The sequence below is a fragment of the Carassius carassius genome, chromosome 25 (assembly GCF_963082965.1).
Source record: "Carassius carassius chromosome 25, fCarCar2.1, whole genome shotgun sequence".
NCBI lineage: Eukaryota > Metazoa > Chordata > Actinopteri > Cypriniformes > Cyprinidae > Carassius > Carassius carassius.
In genome coordinates this window covers 3,320,620-3,333,751 of record NC_081779.1, presented here as the reverse complement: position 1 = coordinate 3,333,751, position 13,132 = coordinate 3,320,620, and the positions used below count along the sequence as shown (strand labels likewise).

At 40.1% G+C, this 13,132-nt stretch overlaps 1 pseudogene; it reads right to left on the bottom strand.

Annotated features, from left to right (window-relative positions):
- Nucleotides 1–5,505, bottom strand: part of LOC132104620 (3-oxoacyl-[acyl-carrier-protein] synthase, mitochondrial-like) — a 6,774-nt pseudogene extending 1,269 nt beyond the window's left edge.
- Nucleotides 5,506–13,132: the final 7,627 nt, after the last annotated feature.

Below are 13,132 nucleotides of genomic sequence, written 5' to 3'. Positions count from 1 at the left end.
TTTGTACACAGTCTCTTTAATTTTTAAGTATTTTACCAGTTTTTTTTTTTTTTGATAAACTATTCTAAAATACTGGATTTTCTTTTTTTATTTCCAAGGTGAAACTAGACATCACTCATTTAATTTAAACACATTTTTTAAAAATATATACTTAATTTAAGTAAATATTAAAGAAAATTAAATGCGATAGAAAAGTTGGTAGTTTTAACATTTTTATTAATGATAAATCATCTTGCACAGTAAGTTTTTTCAAACACCTACAAAGTACCGCTGTGAACTATGTTTTAATTTTTTTTAATTTAATTTTATTGTTTTTGGTGTTTTATTAGTTTTTTGTCTATATAGTATTTGTTAATCTTTATTTAGTAGTTTTAGTTTATTTAGTCTTAGTTATTTTAGTACTTTAACTGAAGCTTTAAAATAAGTTATTTATATTTATATATATATATATATACACACCATCATACCATTTGTCTAGTTTCAAGTAAAGCAAATCTATTTTTATGGTTCTAGTTTTAGTTAATAACTCTGTCTGTCTTCAGATACAGTTATATATAATTCCTGTTGTGTTGTAATGCAAGCAAAATAGTGTAGTGTTTATTAAATCAGTATTACCGAAAGGCTCCGTCTCCATCTGCGGTTGGAGCCGTGATGTGGCTGGCATCTCCAGAGAGTCCATATCCCAGCACCTCAGCATACACCCGTGCACCTCTCTGCTTGGCATGTCCATATTCCTCTAAAACCAGCACAGCTGCCCCTTCTCCCATCACAAACCCTTCTCTGTCTGGATGAAACGGGTGCGAGGCGAGTCTGGGCTCCTGGTTCCAGTTGGTGCTGAGAGCCCGAGCACGAGCGAACCCTGCGATGGACAGCGGACTGATGCAGGCCTCCGTCCCACCAGCGAGCATGACCTCGGCGTCACCGTGAGCGATGAAACGGGCGGCATCGCCAACAGCATGAGCTCCTGTGGTGCATGCTGTGGACACGGCGTGATTGGGACCCTTGAGTTTGTGTTTGATGCTTATATGTCCTGCGGCCATGTTGACCAGGATACGGGGGACAAAAAACGGGCTGACTTTGCTGTAGCCGCGTGTCTGAAAGGCCGAGACCGTCCGAGCGATTTCCTCCAGAGACACCATACCCATCCCGACCGCCACACCGGTGCTCAGCTTCTCCTCAGGGCTTCTGGGAAACCATCCACAATCCTCAAGAGCCAGCTGGGCGGCACCGATGGCCATAACCGTAGCTGGAGACATGCTGTTGAGCTCTCCTTTGGACACAAACACCTCTTGATTGAAATCTCCATTTTTTTCTCCTCTCAGCACGCGGGCAGCTACCTCACACGGCACTGTCTTATACTCCTCTGGGTCCAAAGCAACCAAACCACTTTCTCCACCAATCAGACGCTGCCATGGCAGAGCACTTCCTGTCCCGAGGGGAGAAACGAGACCGATGCCGGTGATCACCACCCTCCTGTGACTCTGAGCTGCTCTAGTGTAGCGTCTCAAACACATGCAGCTCTTCACAGTGGACAGAGAGCCACCATAGAGTCTCACTAACATCTTCTGACAGCATCTCAATGACATTGTGACCAACCTGTGCTGCGAGGACTGAGGTCACATCAGATCTTCACTGTAAAAAAGAATGAAAAAAGTGGTAGTATAATTTCATGACCCATATCACAATAAAATCATGACTGTTTCTATTATGCATTTTTTTCTCAAGTTTTTTATACATTTGTTTCAGAACCAACACGCACACACACACACACACACACACACACAAACACACACACACACACACATATACATATACACATGTGTATATATATATATATATATATATATATATATATATATATATTGTAATGAATTACCCTTAGTATTCATCCGGAAGAAGGAGGCGGGAACCGGCGAACAATCAAAATGAAGCTTTAATAACAAAAATAAACAAAACAGCGCATCAGCCCCTCACGGACGACTGATGCGCACAAAATGAAACCAAAACCTAAAATAACGCCCAGGCCTGGTCCTCTCTCCTCCTTCACTGTCGTCGCTCCAGTTTTATATCCTTCCATCTCCTCTGTGGGACTCTAGACCGGTGGTGGGTCGCAGGTGTAGCGGATTTCCCAATCACTCCACCGGCCTCACTCGTGTTCCCACATCCCTCGGCCCCGCCCCACTCGTCACATACCCCCATCGCCCCTCGCAGGCCGGGGGGTACCCTCGAGACTGCGCTCTACTCCCCCCCCCCCCTCCCTCCTGGGGGGACCGCTCACGGGGACCTGCGGGAACCTGGGGGTAGGACAGACGAGGCGAGAGAAACGGAGATGGAAGGAGGAGCAACAGAGACGAGAGAGGGGAGAGAGGAAAAAAAAAAAAATTCCGGTTCCCAGACGCACTGCTGCTCGGCCCTCCACCGGCTGGGCGATCTCCTCCGCGATGCCTGGCGGTGGCACTGGACGGCCCTCGGCGGACGGCACGACACCCCTCCGCCGCCCGGTGGACGGCGACGGCGACGGCTCCTCCGGTTTTGGGCAGCAAGCAGGAGTCCCCCGTTCCCTGCTCCTCCGGATACCTTCACGGAGGCAGCAGGCTCCGGCCCCCTGGCGAACGGCGCCGACTCCTCCGCTCCCTCACGGACGGCAGCCGCCCCTCCCTATCGTGGGCGGTTGGCAGCGAGCTCGCCCGTCCCCGGCAACTCGCTCCAGTCCACTGCCTCGAGCGTCCATGGCGGCATCCTCCTCGCCTGCTCGATGGCACCGCGGATTCACCACAGCGGCGAGGGATCTTCAGCAGCAAGTCCCTCCTTCTCCCGGGCTTCGGCACCACTGTAATGAATTACCCTTAGTATTCATCCGGAAGAAGGAGGCGGGAACCGGCGGACAATCAAAATGAAGCTTTAATAACAAAAATAAACAAAAAACAGCGCACCAGCCCCTCACAGACGACTGATGCGCACAAAATGAAACCTAAACCTAAAATAACGCCCAGGCCTGGTCCTCTCTCCTCCTTCACTGTCGTCGCTCCAGTTTTATATCCTTCCATCTCCTCTGTGGGACTCGAGACCGGTGGTGGGTTGCAGGTATAGCGGATTTCCCAATCACTCCACCGGCCTCACTCGTGTTCCCACATCCCTCGGCCCCGCCCCGCTCGTCACATATATATATATATATATATATATATATATATATATATATACACGTATATTGTGACGGGGTAAAGAAGCACACGACACGAGGATCAAGGTAAGTTCCCTGAAGGGTGGATTTTATTGAGGTGGTGTAGGGAAAAATAGCCAACGTGAGGGGTTTCCGGTGCTCAGTGCTCAGCCTTCTCTTCCTCCTTTGGTGCGCAGTGCTGTGTGGGTCCGTGAGGTCCGTGTCCTTGGCGGGCTGGAGGTCACACGCTGCTGCCTGGAGGGGAAACACAGAGAATGGTTAGCTGAGTCTTCTGGAAACATCTCTCACCTCTGTGTTCGACGACGCTGCTTATAAAGCCCGCTCCTGATGGGCTGCAGCTGTGACCGCTCAGCCCGTAATGAGCAGGTGCAGGTGTGCCTGCTCTGTTTCCAGGGCGACGCTGATGAGAGCTCGGGCCACGCCTCCTCCTCAATGGCGTGGCGCCGAGCCTCCGGAAACCCCTCACGTTGGCTATTTTTCCCTACACCACCTCAATAAAATCCATCCTTCAGGGAACTTACCTTGATCCTCGTGTCGTGTGCTTCTTGACCCCTTCACAGTGGTGGAGAATGGGGGCAAGGCAGAGCCTAGACAGCGCAGTTGGGAAACGTCTAGTGGCGTCACTCCCTCTCGCTTGCAAATGTTCGCGAGAACCCGGACTGGGACGGAGGAAAACCGGGGACAGCCTCCCAGCCACAAAAAGGGTAAGTGACTTCTTTGTTATTGTCATTTTACCCTGTGGTTGGTTGAGGCTGTCGACTAAAACCCGGTTTCTCTGTCCCTGTTCCGGCGTGCTGCGAGAGGGAGGACTGCCCGGAGAGGAATCCCCGTCCCGCCCACTCCGACCGTTTGGAGCCTGGTTGAGGATGGTAGCACCCCCGTGTGGGCGGCGCCCTGATGACGGGGATGTCGCTTGGGAGGGGGAATGTGATGAGTCAGCTGCCTCCTCCCTGATTGTCACCGGCACCCCGTCCTAAATCGCCGCCCTTCACCAGGCTCCCGACTGGAGTGGGTGTGTGAGAGGAGGGGCGCTGGACGAGTCAGGGCTGGCGGCGTGTGATGGGGCACACCTGATGTGAATGGAGCCTCATCACCGCCGCTGTTTAAAAGCCCAACGCGCCTCTCCTCGGGAGACCGGTCTCTTCCCTGTGCATGCACACTGGTGTCCTCGTGGGTCCAGGAAGGGTGCGTTGAGGGACTCCCGTGCCACTAGACTAGACGTGAGCTGCCGGACCCGCGATCCGGATGAGAACCGCACCCGTTTACACGGCCGACGGGCCAGGAGTCCATCCCCTGCAAGTGCCGCAGCCAATGAGAGTGATGCAGCCGCTAGAGGAAGCCGCCACCCCTCGCGCCCCGGACCGAAGAGGGGAGCGCGTGCGGCCGCCGGACTCCACCCCTTACCTGGACCCTTCCTCCATGAACACTGCCCGACCCACACGAACCCTGCAGCACGACGAGGACACCAGATTCCCTGATTTGGACCCTCTTCCCCTTTGGCCACCTTTTATCCCCCTGTTTTATTTTATTTTCTGTTAATAAAAGCCTCTCCGAGGCCTGACGCCACGCCCACTTTGTCTGTCGTGTGCTCCTCCCGTCACAATATATATATATATATATATATATATATATATATATGAACAAAAGCCAATCTGACATCATGCTATAATCAAGCAGAATATTAGATATGGAAAATATAAACATAAAATGTGCAGTGGAGTTGATTCAAGTCCTCTGTAACAACCAAATCATATCTAGTAGACAAAAATTTTATCCAAAACAAATCTCTAAATTTTATGTTGCAACATGAAGAATTGATTAAAAAAATTGAATTTTTATGTAATTAACATTATATGTATAGATTTAAGCGCATCAAATTGTTATATAAAAAATAAATTATGCTAAGACAGCTTGAACAGCTGATAATAACTGTGGAACACACTACACTATTTATATTTATATACACTTATTTATTTATTATTAATTAATTTATTTATTATATAATATTTACTTATTATTATTATTTTTTTTTTTATTCCTTATTGTGTTTTTTGGTCGCTCTTATGTTGCACTGCGGAGCTTCTGTCACGAAAACAAATTCCTCGTATATGTGAACATACCTGGCAATAAAGCTCATTCTGATTCTGACATGCGAATAAACATTAAATAAATTAAACGATCAAATCTAACCATATTTTAATCATGAAATAAATAATTTCATGCACGAATTGCCATCTATCCACTTCATTAACATAAAAAAAATTCACATAGAATTATAATTTAAAAGTAATTAAACTCAAAGACTTACTTGTATTCACGTGGATTCAGCAGCGGCTGAAGTAAACCATGAAGTAAACATACCAGATACAAACAGTGGCTGACTTCCGGTTCATGGTGCTTTCCATAATACAAGTCTCAAGACTTGGTGCTAAAAGTCCTCATTTGATAAATCAGAAGTCGAAATTAGAAATTACTAATTTCTACTACTGATATGATTCTTATTAATAGAAATAATAATGTTTTCTATAAAGTATATATGTTATGAAATTATAAAAATGAGCCCGTTATTAATAACCCGTTGACTAGCTGTAAATGCCAAAAGAAACTCAATACACTGATGACATCTAGTGGATAAAGCTGTGTAAATGCATGTAAATGCAATGAGAACACAAGACGTACAATTAAATTTTATACAAGTAACGTATTTATTAATTTTTAGCACTAATTTTGTGCACCAACACATTGCAACAACAATTTTACATATTGATATGAAGTGACTGGATGATTTCCTACTGATTTCTTATTAAACTGTCACCAACTGAAGTTCGTCAAAGTCATATTAATGGTGTTTCATTATTAGCTCACCTAAATATGTTCGTATTTATTTGTAAACATCATACTTTTTTCGCTTATTTCAGTTAATCTCATTAAGAGCTAAGCCAGTAGTAATATTGACTGTGTCGTATAGAGGTGGAAAGAGTACAAAAATATTCTACTCAAGTAAAAGTACCATTACATTAATGAAATTTTACTTAAGTACAAGTAAAAGTACCAGTCTAAAAATCAACTCAAGTAAAAGTAAAAAGTAGCTCATTTAAAATTTACTCAGAGTAAAAATTACTTCGTTACATTTTAACAGTAGGAGGGAGTCAAAAATGGGACAGGCCAAGGGTGTCAAACTCAGTTCCTGGAGGGCCACAGTCCTGCACAGTTTAGATATAACCTTAATTAAACACACCTTATCCAGCTAATCTAATCATTTAGGTTTATTTGAAAACTACATGATATGTGTGCGGGAGCAGGGTTAGAACTAAACTCTGCAGGGCTATGGCCCTCCAGGAACTGAGTTTGACACACCTGGGATAGGTCTATTAATCTCAAACTAGTTGTTTTTAATTAAAGGAATCAGTTATTTAGAATAATAAAACATTTGGGCTGTTACCAGGCAAATCAGTATCAACAAACTCATCTTTTAATGCAGAGGAAATGCAGAATATTCATTGGAAGTGGCATTTAGATGTATTACACTGTTTAGTGCAGGACAAGAATGCATTTAACCTGCAGTTACAAATGCATGAATAATGTTTTGATATACAAGACATAAAATGTTGAACACTCATTTGAAATGATAAGAAATTCATTATTTAAAAAAAATCAAAAGATACTTTAAATGTTTGAACCGAATCATTTAAACGGTTGATTCATTCAGGAACGAAACACTGTCAAGTTGCTCAGAGACGCAAAACTGTGCTTTGGTGGCTGTGTTTGGAATTATTTTCTGTTGTAGAAATAGAGCTAAAAAAGGCAATATGGTGTCTAAAACGGAAGTCTCTTAATTAACTTGTTTACTAAATTGTTATATATATGTATGTATATATTCATTATGATTTTTGGAGGAAAAGACGGCATTCTTTGTGTGATTTTGATTTAATATATGAAATTATATAAATATGTGAATTTTCTGCCCCTATATCTTCAATTTTGTGATCATTCTAAATGCATTTTAGGAGACTGAATCACACAGTGAAAGAATGCACTATAAATGCGCGCGCACATCATTAAAACAAAAAATATGATATTATCGCATACGATATATATATAGCACACTCCTCACTACTGTCTTTTTGGCTAATTTGTGCAAAACCTCTTGCTAAAATGTCAAAGCTTCATTTTAACCACCAATGCAACGATGCAATTACTTAGCTTACCTCTACATTCTTGCGAAGGGTTGATGTCTTGTCGAGATTTTATAAGCTGCTAGTTTGGTCTTCCTAGGCAAGTACAGCTTACACTGCATAATAGAGCATACATATGGCCAGGGGTTCACTTCATTTCCTTCGAGTTCAACTTCAGAATATGACGGGGTTTCGTTTTCAGCGGTGTCTGCACCACTAACGCCTGTTTTGACCGTCTGCATCTTTCTTGTGATTTTAGCGCCAGCTTGCCCTCCTGCCCATTATTTACTGACATAGTTTCCAGGGATTTTTTTTTTTTTTACTCAGTAGGCTAATTAATGTGTTTTAAAATGTAGCGAAGTACAATACTTTAAACAAAATATACTTAAGTAAAAGTAAAATTACAGATTTAAAAAATTACTTTAAAAAGTATTAGTACACAAAAAAGCTACTCAATTACAGTAACGGAGTAAATGTAATTCGTTACTTTCCACCTCTGGCTGTCGTGTAAACATTGCTGAAAGAACGAAAAGAGGAAGAACAGATAATTGAGTCACTTACCAATTCATAAACCAGTTCAAAACGGCCTTTCACATTTTCGAAATTCGACATCGCTTGTATTGATTTTAAAAAGCACATAGCCTACTAAGTGATGGATGAATCTGAGCTTTCCGAAGCTGCCAATCAGTTAAACCATTAATGATCCACTGTTTCGAAGCGCTCCAATCGGATCGCGTATCGCGAATCACTTGATTCAGATCAGGACTTCAAAGCGCGAATCACTTAATTCAGATCGGGACTTCAAAGCCGTTCAAAGCGCATATCGCGAATCACTTGATTCAGATCGGGACATCAAAGCGCGTATCGCGAATCACTTGATTCAGATCTGGACTTCAAAGCCGTTCAAAGCGCATATCGCGAATCACTTGATTCAGATCGGGACTTCAAAGCGCGAATCGCGAATCACTTGATTCAGATCGGGACTTCAAGGTTAAATCGCGAATCACTTGATTCAGATCGGGACTTCTATGGAAGGCCAACAGGGTCAAATTCACGTGAATTTTAACGCGTCAACAACACGTTAAATACGTGTATTTCACACGTAAACAACACGTATTTAACACGTTAAATACGTGTTGATTACGTGTTAACAATCAGCGCGTATTTAACGGGTATTTCAGTGTTAAATACACGTTAAATACACGTGAAATACACGTGAAGTACACGTTAAAAATCAGTTTGAACGGGTCAATGTCATTGGCTGCTGAGGACTTGGGTCAAACCACTTCTGTGAGCTTAGAGGGGTGTACCATTCATAGATAGGCAACCACCATTTAACATGCTATAGATCAGCTTATTCAGCCTTATTATTTAGTCTTTTTTTGTATAGCCTATAGAAATAATATATTTAAATAGCAGTTTTATGAAATATTTATTTTTTAATAAATATTAATTAAAATTTTGTGGTGATAGTATAAAGTTTATAAAAGTTACAGTATTTTCTAATGAAACATGACTTTTTGTTTAGCTCTTGACTCGCCGAAGTATACTATTTAAATACTGTTAATTTCTGAGTGCCATACACAAAAATACCAACTCATAACTCCACGAATATAGCAAGGAGAGTCAAAAGTTATAGTCTGATTCTACCGTGACGATCCAAGGGGCTGTAGTACTTTATTTTGTCCAGCAGGTGTCTCGGGGTAACACTTTTTGTGTGTCCAGAGGTTAAGTGCTGTGATGCAGGTGTGGAAAGTTGATTGTGATTAACCATGCTGCTTATAAGATGCTGGTTTCTTACCCTCGGGAGGGAAGAGATTGGGGCTTGGTCTCTGCTGGTCTTGCTGTTTGGTGGTCAGGCGGACTTTCTCACGCTCTCCAGTCCAAGGCTTCATGTTGTGTTTTTGTATCTTTATATTTTTTATGTTTTACCTTAATGTAGTTATGTCTGTTTTCTGATTAAAATACATATTTGTGCAAATTTGATTATGTTGTATGGACTCTCCATTCATGTTGCTCCTCCTTGAGCCAAGGGGTTGTAACACTATGTTCTGTCAAAAGTTTAATAGAGTTCTCCAACTGATTCATGACATACATATGAAAGATCGTAATGGATTGTTTTTATTTTGGACTGGAATCTGCTGTAAATAATGATATGTCATTTTTCACAATCAGAGCATGTTTCATGATCATGAAGTTATAAAGGTAAAACCATGAAAATATTGCAGCGTGTGCGCATTTGGAGTTTTTTTTTTGTTATAATTCAATGACGAATATCTTCAAATCTAAATGACAGATTATTGTATAATTGGGCTCATTTTAATCTAAAGAAATTTAAATTGTCCATGAGCTATGCATGTTTCATGAAGTTATGAATGGAAACGTAACCTGTTTTTTTTCTCAATTGAATGGTTTCATGTGTGTGATAATATCGTAAGTAATATATTTAGATCAAGTGAACAAATTACGATGAATATGAGCTCCTTTTAATCTGGAGAATTTTCTGAAAAAAATGACGTTTGATTTTGCATGATATATGAATGTTTCATGAAGTTATTAATAAAAGCACAAAGTGAAACTAAAGTTATTTGTTGTGCTGTGCCTGTTGGTTTTTATGTGTTATAGCAATATGAGTAATATATTTGGATCTCATCCATGGATTACAGTATCTCTGGGCTCATTTTAATTGGGATAATTTTCTGAAAATAATGATCTATGCATGATTCTTGAAGCTATGAATGAAAACGAAACGTGAAGTATCGAGCTGTTTTTCTTTGCAGCCTCAGTGTGCCAGTCTGCTTTCATGTGTCACAGCTCTATGAACGAAATCGTTCGGTCTGATCAAAGGAATCTATGCATGTTTGGTGAAGTTAAGAGGTAAAGCGGCACGGGACTGAAACCTCTGTGTTTTTTTTTTTTTTTTTTGCTAAGATACATTACCTAATTTTTTTCTATGTGTTATAGCTTTATGAAATATATATTTAGATCTAAATGATGTTTTATGGTGAGTTTCGACAGTTTTTAATCTGCAAATAGTGACGTATCTTTTTTATGATATAGCCTATGCTTTTTCCATGAAGTTATGAGTGAAAAGCCTACATGACAGCTACCATAGATTTTTGGCTAAACTACATGCTCTCTGTGCAGTTTTATGTGTGTTATAAATCTTTAGATATAAATTACAGATTTGACAGATAGTTTTGGGCTCTTTTAATCAGGAGAATCGAGGCTACTATAAAATTCTGGTGCATAATTTTACACTGAAATCTTGTTTTATGAAGTTACAAGTAAACGGTGACATCAATAGGCCTATTATTATTATTATTATATCGGTCTGGGGTTGACTTCTTGTACAAAACTTGCTCCAGTTTATTCAAAGCCTCAAAAAATTTCTCAATGGTGCGACAAAAAAAACTCTGAGGTCGCACCGGTGCAACAAGCCATTCAAGGGGAAAAAAAGTCTCTGCCTCTGAAGGTCTCCCTGTGGTTCAACAACAGACACTAGAATCCTGCATTTTAGCCTGAGCCCGACGGGCTTTTTACCCCCTTGAGCCGGGCTTCGATTGTTCAGATGTGGGCCGGGCCTCCAGTCTGTTTAGACTTCTTATTACTTTAATATTTTAGACATTCATCAATTAGCGATGAAAAAAAAACTTGCTGCGCTGGTGGAAACAACAAGAGACCGTGATGCCACGACTGTAAAGAGTGGCTCGACGGTGTTTTGTGTCCCGCACCAGCGCAGCTGAACAGTTCTGCTTTCAAATAATAGGCTTAAGAAGAAGGTATTTTAATTATTTACTAATAAACTAGTGTTTTCTGTATCTTTGTCACAAGGATGAAGTTGCAATCCCGACTTGTCATCCCCTCATTAGAAGCGCTTTTAGAGATAAGTACATCTTTATGGGTTATGATTATAATGAAAGAGTTTTTGTTTTTGATTTGTTTTATTTCGTTAAATATTCATTAAATATACTAAATATTGTAGAAACATAATTTTCTGTAAGGTTGCTTTGTAACGATTTGTATTGTAAAAAGCGCTATACAAATAAACTTGAATTGAATTGAATTGAAAAAGTTAAGTAGTTATTTAAAGCTTGTATGTATATATATATATATATATATATATATATATATATATATATATATATATAAGCTTTAAATAACTACTTAACGAAATAAAACAAATCAAAAACAAAAACTGAAAAAATGTTTTCACTGAGTTTCGGTTAATTTTTGTACTCCTATTAAAGACAACACGGCAGAACGAGCAACTGTTTTGTTGATATTGTGTGTGCAGTTACGAATAATGTATTACTCTTACCAATATGAGCAAAAATGAGGCATATCCACGGAAAAATGCAAGTGATCATGTTGCCGTCTCCCTGTCCTGAAGCATCTCCTCACAAACTATTGGATATAGCTTACATTTATCTGGGTCTAACGTTTAAACATTGTCATATGCTTCAACTGTTTTATATCTATAGATTTTATTTTAGGTAAGTCGTGATGATTTGAGAAGGCTAAATTGATCAAACATAGGCTCACTGTCTGCCACTGGCAGCTTGGTTGTTACTTAAAAAAACTTAAAACTTATATTTAACAAACATAAAATGCTCCAAAGGCTTTTCTAACTTAACTTAATAAAATATATTATATTAACAAAATATAATCACTTTGCAATTACATACAAAACTGAACTATTTTAATAGCTGATCCAATCCAAAGTACAAGCTGTTTAGGGACTGTTCACCAGTTCAAATCAGATAGGTTTGTCTGATTTGCCCCATTTTTTCAGACACAGTGAAGATCTGATAAGAATCAGTGTAGAGGGCCAAGTCTGGAAGATTTTGATGCTAGAGAGAGTGTGGCCAGCTGGATAAGCCAATGCTAAAGATCAAGAAGGCCAAACTACAGGAGTTGGCCATCCGAGGGGCATGTGACTGCAGTGGAGGATAGTCCATAAGACATTGAGCCATGAGATGTTCAGTTTGAAGCCCTTAAAACCCTTAATTTAGATTTTATTTTTATTTCATATATCTTAAGATGTTTTAAGTTTAAATTTCACCTCAGTGAAACACTTTAAGCACCAAAACTTTTCAGTAAGTTACCTTTCTTGTAGAATTGTGCTTCAAATAAAGAACATTATGTTGACCAGATTGTCAATATTGTTTATATGGACTGCGATTTAAAAAAAGTGGACTTGTAAGAAAAAAGTTAGGCGCACTAGTGTAACAAGTGCAAAAAATTAGCCTAGAACCCTGTTGTTTTATTCTACTTCATGAGACCTTTCAGATGACATATGGCACATGAATATCCGAGTTGTGTGATATTTTTTATAAATATTAGAGTACACGGCAAAATTATTATTATTATTTTTCTCAGCAAATAACTTGGCAATATTTTGGAGTTGATCAACATGCTATATGCATTCTAATGCTCAGACTCTAAGATTTCAAAGGACATCTATTCTTTGTTGATTTTATTTCAGCAGTTTGAAAAATATGATTAGTAATATTGATGCGATGGGGGGTTGGGGGGGCTCACGGTGGTATGGTGGTAGCAGTAGAATACTTCTGTTGTCCTGACCCTAGTACAAGCTCTCATTTTAATCCTGAAAGTCTTAAATGCTTATGTCTTATAACATCACCTGTGTACCTAATTACTGATTGTCTGATTAGTGCATAAGTAAGTAGTTACTAGTAATTTAGTTATTTTAATTATATTACTTTTGCATTAACTAGTAGTGTAACTAATTTACATTTACATTACATTTAAT